The sequence below is a fragment of the Lepisosteus platostomus genome, chromosome 4 (assembly GCF_059453375.1).
Source record: "Lepisosteus platostomus isolate fLepPlt1 chromosome 4, fLepPlt1.hap1, whole genome shotgun sequence".
NCBI classification, from domain to species: Eukaryota; Metazoa; Chordata; class Actinopteri; order Semionotiformes; family Lepisosteidae; genus Lepisosteus; species Lepisosteus platostomus.
This window is the reverse complement of record NC_142614.1, coordinates 51503565-51517759: the sequence shown is the minus strand read 5'-3', so window position 1 is coordinate 51517759 and position 14195 is coordinate 51503565.

Genomic DNA, 14195 nt, shown 5'->3' with positions numbered 1-14195 from the left:
GAAGGAGAATGTTAAGCCAAAATAAGATGCACACTCCTTCATAGTTTTCCTTTACTTTCCCTGTATAATAGAATATATTTCTGCTCACACAAAAGTTCTAAATAAAACAAAATCAGTGATATCTGATGATTATTATTATATTTTCTCACCTCTTTGTGATTTTGCATGCTTAACATGCTTTTGAAGATTACTAAGACTAAATATATAATTCGTTTTTGCCATCCTGATTAGTTTTGTCTTCTCAGTGGAATATTAAACTTATCATACCTTTTGAATTATGTTTACATTTATCTTAAACATTTAGTGGTCTATAATTACTGTACTTGTTTCAGGTATAACCCTTTTTATGGGTGGATATTACTGTACATGATCAATTTTCTAGTCTAAGGGCGCTACTCCTGTTTTGAGCAACCGTGGGTATCACCACTGTCTCAAGAGAGGGGTTCTGCTGGAAGGGATTTTGTGCTTCTAGTCCCTGTAAATTTTTTACCTCTACTATGCCCATACTATTTATATATATATAGAAATTCCTCAGCCTGAGGCATGTAGTTGATCTCTTACTTGGTGAACATCTGAGTGAAATATTCATCTAATACATTGGTAATTTCACTTTAAATTTATGGAAGTCATTAGTATCCAGGATGCATTTTATTTCATCTTTTACTGTTCTTTTGCTGTTGTAATGCTGAAAAAAAATGTATTATTAAACTTTCATTGCAGTATTCCCTTCTATCTCTTTCTCTCTCTATGCCTTTCTGATATAAATTTTACCTGTTCTTGCAACTTATTATATTCCTTATCTTTTAATTGGATCCTGTTCTTTTTCAATCATTCTATAAAGTGCTTTCTTTCCCCTTGTATTATTCTTAATAGATTTATGAAACCATCAGGGGCTCTGCTTTCTGGACTTTGATTTATTTACTCTTGGGATAAATCTGATTTGTGCTTTAAGCTACCAACTGGTGCCATCCATGCTCCAATGATTGGATGTCTCTACTGTTCCACTTGACTTTTCTTAAGCTTTGCTTACATGGAACTATAAAGCTTTGATTTGGACTCTACTCATACAGTTTAAAAGTGTGCTTCAAAGCATACTATACTATAGATCCCTATTGATTCTAAGCAAAAACAGTGGTGTTAACTATGTGTACCATTGAGGTTTCTGCTGCTGACATTCCTATTGCATTTTTTCCAATCTAGGTAAGATCAGCTGAAATGTCTAATAAAAAAACACATCTTCCATTGTATGGATATATATTTTATTTCACTGTACATTATTCTAATTAAGATGTGAATTTAGTTGTGTGTAGCATACTCCTACCACAATTCACTTTGAAAGTGTGACCCCTTTAGATTCCGAGATCCTTCATTCCTCCAGGCTAAGTTCCTATGCCTGAATGCAGTACTTCTTTTGATGTCTTCCCATGTAAACTGATGCCACTTTGATTTTAACTCCTTTTGATACATTAAAGTGGGCATTGTGTCAAACATCCTTGATATAAGCTGACTTCTAAAATGCCATTTTTCCCTGACTTAGTTAATTTGCCACGTCAATTATTTCACAGATGCACAGAATTCCATGCTTCCGTGCAGATTCGTAAAAGACTCCTCAGAGTAGTTTGAGATTTAATGTACTGTAAAGAGAAAAAAAATTCTAAAGTCTATTCGTGAGGTATTATGTACTTAAGCTGGAAAAAATGGATATGCTTTACTGCCTTGGTTACACTGGATGTTGAAGATAGCTTATTAATACACTTGTCATCTATGCAGAAATTAAACAAAAAGCAATGTGTAATGTGCACCTAATGCTAAGAACCATAAAGGAGTAAAATCCTACTTCTTAATTTTATTCCCTTGATTTTGTCATTCAGTAGTTGGGGGACCATTTCACTACTTATTTCATGTGACTAATGTGTTGCACTAAATCACCTTGCTACTCAATAATCAATTATCAATTAACATGTCCTTTCATGCTCTCTCAGCATGCTCCCTATTTTTTATTTCTAGTTGGGTCACCTGGGATTTATCTGAACCTCTAAAATTATCTTTGTATTTTGGCATGGTTCTATCCCCTTATTTCTCCCATCTAAAATCATTGATAATTTATTGAAAGCATTTACAATATTCTTCCATTTAAAAGATTGTGTCCCCATTTTCTCCAAATGCATTTAGAACATACCATGCTGGGCCTTAATAAAGAATTAAAGAATAAAGAGAACTAATGGGATTTGTGAGAATGTGTAAAATAAAAGATTTATGTTTGATTATAGTTTTGTATTTTCTTAAATTTACACTCTATATTTTCCATGTTATCCTAAGAGACAGAATGTCTTCATAGGAAAAGACTGCCTTTTCCAAAGCAATAGCTTCAGTTTCATCGTCCTTTGCCAGCACAGAGTTTATGAATCACCAAATGTTGTAATTGGAAAGGGATCCAACTATAAAAAAGGATGTAATAAGGATCGTGTAAAGAATATAACGTTTAAATTCTGATCAATTTTCATACTAATTAAACAAACATAAAGCTTTCATTATGAAAGTTAAACTTCTGTAAAATTATAAACCCTGCTAGGCAAAATTGAATGCATAAAACTAAGGTACTTCAGCTTAGAGCAGTATTGCTTTGTATTTATTTGTGTGTTTAATTATTTATGCATTTCCCCATCCAACAGTTTAATTAAAATTGACATTTTTCCCATTTTATTGGACTTATTCTAGTGTTTTGCAGAGCAATGCTGAATGTCTATATAACAAAGTGGCAGTTTTTGAGTAACACCATCCACCACCCTGTTGTACAAAATTTCTGTTTACCACAGAGCATAATTAAAGTGCTGACATTCAAAAGGAGCATTGACATCTTAAAGCAACCTAGAGAAGATCCATAAACAGTCCGCAGCTTTAAACACAGCTTTTAGTTAGTCGGTGTACATAGTGAACAACTTCTTAAAGTAAGTTGAAAGTTCTTTTTTTATTTATACACAGAGTGTTAATATACATTTACAGTGGCGTGGTGGAGCAGTGATTATCATTGTTGCTTTGCAGAGCTGGGAACCTAGGTGCAGTTACTGGCGGGCTGTCTGTGTGGAGTTTGTATGTTCTCCCTGTATTCATGTGAGTTTCTTCTGGGGGCTCTGGTTTCCTCCAACAGTCCAAAGACATTAACCGGTAGGTTAATTGGCTTCTGGAAGAATTGACCCTGGTGTGGGTGAGTGCATATTTGTGTCAGCAATGGACTGGAGTCCCATTCAGGGTATATCCTGCCTTGTGCCTTGTGTTCTGGCACCACAGTGAAGAGCACAAGGGACAAGGTAAGATACACCCTGGATATTTACCCTGTACGGGACAAAACAGTTAGAAAGGTGATGGGTGGAATTATAAAGCAGTTAGAGAGGCTTTATTTTTCAGCAACTGGGAAAATAATATTTTTTAAAATGCAAATAATAACAATTATTTCACAACTGCAACATTTCTATACATTCATAGAACAATGATAAATTGATTGTAATTTATCGTCTGCCAAAACCCCACAAGAATACATCTTGTTTTTTTTTCTAGATCTTCAGCACATTTTAAAGATGTCAAAATAACAGGCATTTGGTCATGGGGTCAATTCCCAAATTAGAGAAATCGCAGTTAATTTCACCTACTATGCAGTGATGTGATGCATTGTTAGACAAACAGGCTCATCGGAGCATTACCATCTCTTTTGCAAACACATCAAAGCAAAGAAGTGAGACCGTTAATCAAAGTTGTTTCAGTCACATCTCTTGTAAGCTCAATCTCTTGATTAAATGATTACTTCTATATTTTAAATAATGTAAAGTTCACATTATTTTAGCATTACTTTTGCTTTTAGTTGTATAATTTTATTTTTGGAAAATTCCTGACCAATTATTTTTCATGCTTTGGAAGGTAAAAGTATGGATATCACTCACTAAAAGGACTTCCTATTATGAACTATTGTCATACTTTCCAATGTTCTCGTGAACCACTGAAAGCATATTGTTGATAAATTTGATTTACATCTGTCATAAAATCCTTATGCTCACATTTATGATTTCCAATTCATCTTTATTTAATATTTGTTCTGTGTTCTGACTATAAAACAAATGTCATCGCCTGTCAATAGCTAAACAGATGGCACATAAACGTTCTGATAAGAAACTGAAAACAATATGTTTTTATTACAATGCATCACTAAGATTAATAAAAGCTGAAACCATGTTTGAAATGGTAAATAGCAAGGGGCATACACCAGGCTATAGCACATCGTATTGGAGTTTTGTTCTTTTGTTTTGGTTTGGTGTAATTTCCAATACTGTGTGAGACAAAATTCCTTACTATAGTTGCCAAATTGTCAAGAGGTAGTTAAATGAAACTAGGCCAATGTTAATTTAAAGTAAGAAAAAATATTATAAAAATACAAGCTATTGTATACAGCAATCACAAAAGACTGACAGAATCTACAAAATAAGCCCTCTAATAAGGGACAACCTTATTAGACAAAAGCAAATTGTCTAGAGGACAACATGACAAACTAGAATTAATGTATCAGCTTCACAAATATTTTTCTAGTTTAGGTTAAATCTTTATTATTGTGGTCATTATCTCATTGGCCTCTTCTACTGTACATTTTGCCTTTCTAAAGTCTTTTGCAGTACAGTATGTGCAAGAATTTTATTTAAACTGGTTATACTTTGTTAAGTGCTGTCAAGTTTTTATCTGTAATGTATGAACTCTGAACAAAAAAAGAGTTTTTTTTAAACTTAACTGTTACACTAATATATTTCAAGATCTGTTTACATTTATTAAATCATTTTTGCAGATTCTGTCTGTAAATATTATATAATATGTAAAACAACACATTAAAACCACAACATTAAAGCTTATTACAACAAAATACAAAATACAGTATGAAGGAGCTTAGAAAACTTGTTTCCAATAAGATACAGTACTTCTCACTGATGTTTACTTAATCCAGTGTCAGTATTCCCTGGTATCACAAAACAAATACAGAAATTAAAAATTACAAGTACTTTCACTATTTTCTCTTTTAATTAAACCAACTTATTTCATCACCTGTTCAGTGGTCAAGCAGTACATCTGCCAGTATGAGACAAATTTTTAATGTATTTCTTTTGTGTATCATCCATCATTTCAACTTCAGCGTTTGTGATGCTCTAGCAGTTTTGATAATTGGCTAGCTATCCAAATTATGGGGTCTCCTGAACAATCTAAAAGAAACCCCACTAGGAAAGAAAGATATACTGTAGCATAAAATATTGACCCTGGAAAAACACGGCCACACTCCAAATAAAATCAACAGAGAACATTGTTTTCTTGGATTTTATTTGGGTTGTAACTTTTTTTTTATCAAAATACTGTATGTTAGCATTGAAAGATTGACAACAGATACCAGGAAAATGCATACTCCAATATCACAGTTTCCCAGAGAACATTTAAGTAAGTTAGTTACAATTTTCACTCTCCTTTTAAACTCGTCTTATAATGCTTCAGTGGGGTTCAGGGCACAGGAAAGCCACCACATCAATTTAAAAACCTATTGCTTTTCTTTCTCATTTAAGTGATGAGGTTTAATTTAGCTGCTTGTTTAATGCCATTAGCAAGTGAAAAAAAGCAAACTCTCCACATACACCTCCCTTCCTGAGGCTGTAGTGTGACATTGGAGACTAGAATAAAAATGTAGTTTTATATATTGCGCCAAACAACCAGACGCTTAACCCTTCCTCCTCCACGTGTAGTACATTGTCTGTATGTTGCTCATTTATTTTCTCCCAACAACCTGTTTACTCCTTGAGCTTAAAAAATTGCATTTTGTTTAATGTGCCCTTAACATTCTTTATCCATAATGCTTTTGGTCATTGCCAGATTTATTTACATAGCTGCTATTTTTCTGCATCAGTTTTGACCTGCACTCTATTGCTACACATTGTTTTTCTGTAACATCTGTCAGTCACCCATCCTTGTAAAAGGTGATTATGGAAGCATGGTCATTACATTTTTTGATTCATAGAAATGTGAGTACCTTACAGTATATTCTTGTTTAATGCATCACCTGTTCTTTTCCAAGTTACTTCAACAGTGTATAAATAGGAAATACATTAAAAATATAATTTATGTTCATTGCTGAATAATATTATTTCTTTCTTTAACAACATATAAGAAGCCCCAGCATGGAATAGTGCTTAAAGGTTCCAAAAGGTTTGGGACACTGCTGTTGTATCCTTGACCATGGTACTTAACTCAAATTCCTTCAGCCATAGTGTTCAGAATAGTTCTAGAGGTTCATTAGATCTATTTTAATTCTTCACTGCAAAGGTCACCACTGAAAATGAGAATTTGTTATCAGTTGACTTATCTGGTCAAAAACACAATTAAATGAATCCTGGAGTGGTATCTGCATGGACTTTGTATGTTTTCCCCGTTTTCACACCTGTGCACTGCAATGGACTGGCATCCCGTCCAGGGTGTATCCAGAATAGGTTAATGGATGGATAGAATATACACAGGAAGGCAACTTGTGGCTGAAGGTTTTGCTATATGATAATCGCCCTAAACATGCATTCAAAATCCAACAAGAATTATTTAGAATTACAAAGAAGAACAAGCATTTATGAAGTTTTTGTGAACTGATGCTGTAAGCCTCGTCCTAATGTTCTCCTAGTTTTTCTTGTCTCCGGTTTTCATTGAACTGCTACATCATTTGTGTGACAGCAAACTGAAAGAGAAGAAACAGCAGAAATATTTTCTAGATGTTTAGTGTCATTTTGACAGGCATAGATAGCAACAAATTACATAGGATTTGCCACAATGTGCAGGGTCTGTTCAGTTATGATGGTCTACTGCAAAACGTGTTTTGTGTTCTGTTGTATTGGCAGATAATCAATTTTTACATGAACAAAAAAAATTAAGGTGACTTTCTCATCTTATTTCAGTTAGCTTGTTAAGGTTAACTCTTAATTTTATCCCCAAAAGAATGTTTTTAAACAGAGTCGATGCAGAACTGGTAAAATATGCTGTATTCCCATTCACAGTAATTAAGATCCATTCAGGAAAGATGTTACTATATATAGAGCTTTATTCCTCATCTGTTTGATTTCTTCTGAAGGCATTTTTGACACTTATTATTTTGTCCCTTGAATAAATATCAGAATGTATTTTATAAAGGGAAGGTGTCAAAATAAGATTTGAAAAGTAAAATAAGAACATAATAAAACTTAAAGATAGATCTCAAGGCTTTAATGGAAGCCAATCAAAAATTTAAATAAAAAAACATTATTTCTTCCATTGCAAAACACCTTCAGGACTGTTGATTTGCTCAGAGTAATTCTGACTTTTATTCAATCTTCAATATTGCATGGTGTAAAGTATGATTTGCTCTGGATTGGAACCAATGTTATAATTAGTTTATTCCTCACATTAAATCACTTTTGAAAAACATTCTTGAGACTCTAGTATCTTGTGATTATTGTTTCACCAGAGCTTATCTTACCTCCTGAATCACATTTGTTTAGAAAACTATACAATATACTGTTAAATTGCTCACTTTGTGTAACTGTTTAGGAAATCTTATAGGATGCTGCATATCCTGTACATATTTAACTCCAACATACCAAAAATGTTTACTTATCCAAACAACCTGAGGTCTCTATTAAGCATGAGGGATGTCAAAAAATTTAATTTGTAATTACTGTACATTCCAGTTACAGTGTCTTACATTTGTATTATTAAAGGCTGCATGTGTTCTCATAATATTGTTCGTGTCACTGTATCCTTTTCGTGTCACCATCTAAGGATGGCCAATATCATTCTGTTATTGAATTATTGAATAATGGACCTTTCAAAACTTGAACCACAGGCTGTCATTAAATTTTTACATTAGAAAATCAATATTATTCTGAGTTGCTGTCCTGGCAGCATAAAGCGATTCATGCAGAATTGGCAGGGACTGTTATCATATGATGATGTGTTGCCATACAGGTATCCATCATTTGCAAAGCCAAGGGTGTACAAGTGGTCCCACTCCACTATGTGCTCACAGAGTTGAATCGTCTACCCTGCAGCACAGATTCAGCATCAGGTGACCATTAATAGTAATTGTTTGCATAATATATACAGTATAGCTCTTTTTGTCCCAGAGGGGCACCAAAGTCTTTATTTACAATAAGGAACCCCACATTCTCATGCACCACTGAGGTCTGAGTGCCCAACCGCTTATTATTGGTTCTAGCATCTGAAGGCTGTGCTGCACGGTACACCAGTTTGAAAATGCTAATTCCTTGACGTCTGCTATTGATGAGTGGTTAAAGGAGTAGTTAGGGGACTTCCATTATAAGGAAAAAGATTGCTTTAAGGACAAATGCCCTAGGTGCATAAAGATGATTTTGAGAAATAAAGTGGAGGAATTACTGTTTCTGGGTGCCAAAGCTGCAAAATGTTTTGAACCTCCCTCGTAAGTCAGAGCTATGCAGGGACAAAAAAGCAGAAAGCATGGGTCCTTGAGATTCTCAGCATTTAGGTGTCTCCTTGTGTTCGGAATTATTTTATTCACTTTTTGGAGGCAAAGGTCACATTTGACAGGCAATTAAGTTTAATTATGCATGCAATGCACTGTCAAGAACATAAAGCTTGAAGGACAAATGGCCTAGGTGCATAAAGATGATTATTTTGAGAAATAAAGTGGTTTGTCCCAGTTCGTTTCAGAATGTGATCAATAATTGGTCTATTTCACAGAGCTTCTGTGTGTTTCTTTTCTGTTATCCCCTATAACATATTCTCTAGATTCTACATTTGTCAAGAATTTATTTTGGAAATAATTTACACTGTGTTATAGGACAGGATGGCACCTCTTCTCTGTGTTTACATTCCCCAGAAAGATGTAGGGATGACCTGCCACTCTTTGACATCTGACCACTTGGTAGAAGAGAACTGGTCAGGTAGCAGTTTATTAAAGAGGCAGCCAAGGGTTTTAATTAGTCATTGTTTTTTGCTGCACCCGAGGGAAAAGAGAGAGACTGTGGGATTTGTGTGTTAGTTTTGGGAATTTTGGGTGTCACAGAGAAGCTTTGGTCTTGAGGAAAGACTTATGTTTCTTTGCCAGTAAGGAGCTTATCTACCCAGTTGTTTATATAGAGACACGTCAAGAAGTGTTGTTAAAAGCTTAAGGAGGATCTTAAGGTTTCATTTTGTGGTTTTAAATATTTTAAAGTATTCAGGTGACATTTGTTATTTTTAAACTGTTTATCACTGTGTGCCTCCTTGTCAAAGGGTTATGAGCTACTGCTGTGATGCACATTGTACATTTGTAAAGATGCAGTATGTTGCATATGGTTGAAAAACAAACTAAGGCCTGGATTAGATCAAAAGACTTGAAAATACCAAAACCTGCACATTCATACTCTAACTGACATTTCAAAGATACATCCTCGACACATTGTGTATATATTCGGAAAGATATAACTTAGAGGGCCTGCCTATTGAGTAGCTTATATCTATTCTCTTAAATGTACAATTAAAAATAAGATACTTTTTCCATCCAAAAAGTAAAGAAAGATGTATCCAAAGAAATCTTCAGCAGACCTCAGCACAAGAGCAGTGCTCTTGTAGACAGTGAGCAGCAACTCTGTCTAGTGCAGTATTTGTCTAGCTTTATTTTTTCTAATTTGCTATCATATAATATTTGAGAAATATTCCTTCTAGAATGAATTATTAAATATTATGTTTTAAATATGTAGCATTAATGTCTAGTACCCTTCCTTTGTTCTCCAAAAATCATATTATGTATCTACATCATACAAATGAAATCTAAAAATATAAAACATTTTTGACCAAATATAGCTTAACGTTGGAAATGCAATAAGTTCTTTTATAGAATAAACACATCAGTTCAACTGAAATTCTATCTTCCAGTCCTGAAGACAAATGTTTTACATTTTAGCTGAATTGGACATTTTAATTAGATTTCATACTTTTTAATGCTGTACTTTATAATAATATAAATCTACTAATAAACCATGTAAGACTGCATCGGCAGCACTAGAAGTACCAAAGGTACTGTACATAATGACTGTATCAGATGAAATGGTTTAAAACTCAGACTATTAATCTGCAACTTTACGGTTCACAAAGTACATACACAAAATACTTTTTTTATAAATGTGGTTAAACAAAACAATGAGAACTGAGAGTAAGCTGTCAGTGATCATCCCAATACTTCTTCACCTTCATTTTTTTCACATGTCACATCACATTCACACAACAATGACAATTACTATAGTTGAAATTTTACAATAGCTATAATGGTCTCCCCATATGGCCAGCAGCCATATCACCCTGCAACTCACAACTGGCAACCCACTGAAGCTAAGCAGGTGTGAGCCTGGTCAGTACCTGGATGGGAGACCTCCTGGGAAAAACTAAGGTTGCTGCTGGAAGAGGTGTTAGTGGGGCCAGCAGGGGGTGCTCACCCTGTGGTCCATGTGGGTCCTAATGCCCCAGTATAGTGATGGGGACACTATACTGTAAACAGGCGCCGTCCTTCGGATGAGACGTAAAACCGAGGTCCTGACTCTCTGTGGTCATTAAAAATCCCAGGGCACTTCTCGAAAAGAGTAGGGGTGTAACCCCGGTGTCCTGGCCAAATTTCCAATTGGCCCTTACCAATCATGGCCTCCTAATAATCCCTCTCTATGAATTGGCTAAATTACTCTGCTCTCCTCCCCACTGATAGCTGATGTGTGGTGAGCGTTCTGGCGCACTATGGCTGCCGTCGCATCATCCAGGTGGATGCTGCACATTGGTGGTGGTGGAGGGGAGTCCCCATTACCTGTAAAGCGCTTTGAGTGGAGTGTCCAGAAAAAGCGCTATATAAGTGTAAGCAATTATTATTATTATTATTATTTTTATTCCACCTAGATTTAATGCCTTTGATTCCTAGTCGTACCTATCTACCTCATAGAAAAAAAGTATTTGCTAGCAAAAGCAACTCCATGAAACAAGCTGCAGCCCAACTTGATGTTTCAAGAGAAACTGTGCCCAAGACTCTGGCAAAGTGACACGTATTGCACTGTTAATAGACTTATAGTATATACTGTAGGTAGTGGACAGAAAAATGCAAACCTCATACAGTATGCTCTGTTATGTGCTATGGCATGTAATATACCAGTGTCTGCTGAGTTGTGTAGGAGGGATGTAGCACTGTTCTTCCACAACAAAGTCCATTAACTCTCTCTCATCCTAGCGCTAATCCCGCATCAGCAGGGTCCGCTTGTCGGCACGCCCGTCTCCATTTGGTGGTTTGAACCAAATCTTTGAGCTGACGTTGCCATTAAATGTGACCTAGAATACTCCAACCGGCGCGTCGCTCAGCCTGCCGTCGGGGGGGGAGGAGAACAAAGTAATGTAGTCAATTCATAGAGGGGGATTATTAGGAGGCATGGGAAATTTGGACAGGATGCCGGGGTTACACCCCTACTCTTTTCGAGAAACACCCTGGGATTTTTTATGACCAGTGAGTCAGGACCTTGGTTTTACGTCTCAACAAAGTCCATTAACTCATACCTGGTAAATAATAGTTGAGACACTGTCCAGGGTGTCTTTTTAGATTGTCCCTTAAATGTTTGATTTCATTCTGATCTGGTGACTGAGAAGACCATGACATCAGTTATCATCATCAAACACACCCCTCCCAGCAGTAAAGAAACTGCAACAACGGAGGAAGATGATTAGCAGTGAATAGCAGTGATCTTGTCTTCTAAATACATCCAAACTATACTACAAAAATGGTCCGTACAACATTAAAGACCCAACGGAATCCTTCACTGTTGGAACTAAGCACTTCAAGCTGTAGAAATCTTTAAGTTGGTGCCACACTTGCATTCATCCATTTGTCAAGAAAGTGGTGAAGAACAATTCATCTGACCATATCACATTTCTCCACTGCTCGGTTTGCCTGTGCTCTTTGCAATACTGGACCCACAAATATCCGTTGCCAGGTGTGATGGGTGTCAACTGCATCTTCACTATGATATCCCAGTCTGTGGAGTTCTCAGTGGACCATTTTTCATTAATCTGAAAGTTCATGCTCAAGGTTGAAATTTGCGGTCTTTTCAAATCAATGCACATATACCGCAGTCCTAAAGTATGCAATTCCACCTACTGCTGCTCTTTGCAGATGATGCCTTTCTTTTGGGTTTTCATGATGACATCACCTTAGTCACCTTGGTTTATGAAACTGCAAGTTCAGCATCAGCAAGGTGAGGTGGCTTGGTCAGTGAAGCTCTTGCTAAAGGCTCCACAACAATCACTCCTCTTTCAGTCACTGAGAATCAGGCAACCAAGCCTTGTGTACTTAGAATTATGCTTAGAGTAACTATAAGTATGTTGGGATGTTTTTTGATTAATTAACGCTTGAGACCTACCTTTGTGAAAGCTGTTGCTTTTGATATCCTTGGTGTCCTTTATTATCCCGGTGTTTTTTTCACTATCTGTGCATTCACATAATCATAGGAGTGTAAAGAAATGAAGCAGAAATTCTTTGCTATACTTCTTAAGTATGGACAAAAAAAAGTTGCAAATACACACTCTGGCAAAAGTAGCTTGCCATCTGAATCTTTGTAAGGGTTATTAGTTGCAGTATCTGACTGACAATTTAAATCGAAATAGTATATTTACTATGATATTCAGTGCAAAGAAATCACCCCCAGAAGTCAATAATGATGATTTCTAATGTAGGGCAGAGAAAAAGAGAAAGAGTCAGCACATTTTTCTGTTTCCACAAGCAAACAGGTCAAGACTGATACCCTGGCAATTCAGCTGATGAAGTACATCAATAAAGATCTCCAGACATTTAGTATTTAGCTACTGTACTTGTGTTTGAATATCTTATTCATGATATGTAGCCTAATTTTACCATCATACTGTATCAAGCCCTACAGTACTGTTCATACTAAGATCTGTGAGTCTGATAAAGCATGAAAACAAATGATTTGCTCTATGAGTGAAGTGCACTTCCACCACCACAGGCTGTTGGATGGCGAGACAACTGCGTTGGGTGACAGCTCACTGGAATGATCTCAACAGTCTGGAGAGACATTCTGCTGCACTAGCATGACAGAGTTTTAGATGCCTACACTTTCAATGCTTTGGTAGATGTCTTACAGTAAGCAGTAAGAGGCATTTTTCCAAAATGCTTCAGTCCCTGAAGTTGATCTGAGCTGCCACTTGAGCTGAGCTGGAACTTGTTTTTGAAGACTGAGGCCTACTGAAACATTCCAAATACATTTAAAATACAAAATACATTTAATAATTACTACTCACCTAACATGTTCAGTTTTACACTGGACTGATGATATGGAAAGCAAATTCATAGAGAGAGGGATTTAAACTTTGAATCACAGTTATAATTCCAGCAGGCCCACTGTATATGGCAAATAGAGCCTGCTAGACCTCAAATGTGTGTTGGAATTATTTTTGTTTAATAATTTTCATGTCTCATGTGTGACATCAACATTGTATTCATGTTATCTGTGGGAATATAAATAGTGTATTTTACAGTGCAGATCTGGAGTACATCAGGCAGCAAATGGAGCCAAGCTCTAAAAAGAGGACCTTTTTTGCTTCTTTGAGGTCTTTTGCTCAATATTTGCTCTGTTCAGAAAACAACATGAAATCTGCGGAGATGTTTTTCCACAATCAGGAAAATGCATCATGGCCAGCACACTCCTCCCTTGCCACATCTGCCGTTGAGAGGATCTTCTGTGTCACTGGACTCTTATTTAGCAGGTAAAAGAGTGCAAAAGAGTAAGACTAGAATTGAATAAGCTGCCACTGAAGCTGAACAAGAAGTCACGAAATTAAAAGCATGCATTCTTTAGTATTGTTGAGTATAAAAAACAGATGTGATTTAATAGTTTAGAAGAGTAATAGGGATGTACAATAATTTTAAAAACAAACCTTCATATTTTTAACATTTGATCATTTAACATGGTAAAACTCTGTGGCAAACTTAAATTCCTGTTTAGAGATGTACAGTAAAGTATGGAAGCCCGTTTCCGCCAGGGAGTAAAAAAAAAAACGCGCTATGGTATCTCAGAATTCCAACTAAGTATCTCAGAATTGCGACTTAGTAACTCAGAATTCCGACAAAGTATCTCAGAATTGCGACTTATCAACTC